The following is a 209-nucleotide window of genomic DNA, read 5'->3' on the forward strand; positions in this document are numbered from 1 at the left end:
TGGCCTTAATGGAACTAGAAACACAGTAACAAAACACAAAAGAACATGTCCATTAGGATACAACTGTGGGTGCCTCTCTTATGTTAAACATAAATACAAATTTCTCACTTTTTCCCAGCCTGCAGTTGAATGCACCTTCCCAGAACTCAGTAAGCACTGAAGGGGCAGCCACTTTAGAGGGAGAGAGATCCAGCAAGAAGTCTCTCAGA

The 209-nt window shown here is 42.6% G+C and overlaps 1 pseudogene; it reads right to left on the reverse strand.

The window, feature by feature from the left end:
- Positions 1–209, reverse strand: part of LOC116687043 (extracellular calcium-sensing receptor-like) — a 4,793-nt pseudogene that overhangs the window by 2,619 nt on the left and 1,965 nt on the right.

The sequence above is a fragment of the Etheostoma spectabile genome, chromosome 3, assembly GCF_008692095.1.
Source record: "Etheostoma spectabile isolate EspeVRDwgs_2016 chromosome 3, UIUC_Espe_1.0, whole genome shotgun sequence".
In the NCBI taxonomy this organism is placed as follows: domain Eukaryota; kingdom Metazoa; phylum Chordata; class Actinopteri; order Perciformes; family Percidae; genus Etheostoma; species Etheostoma spectabile.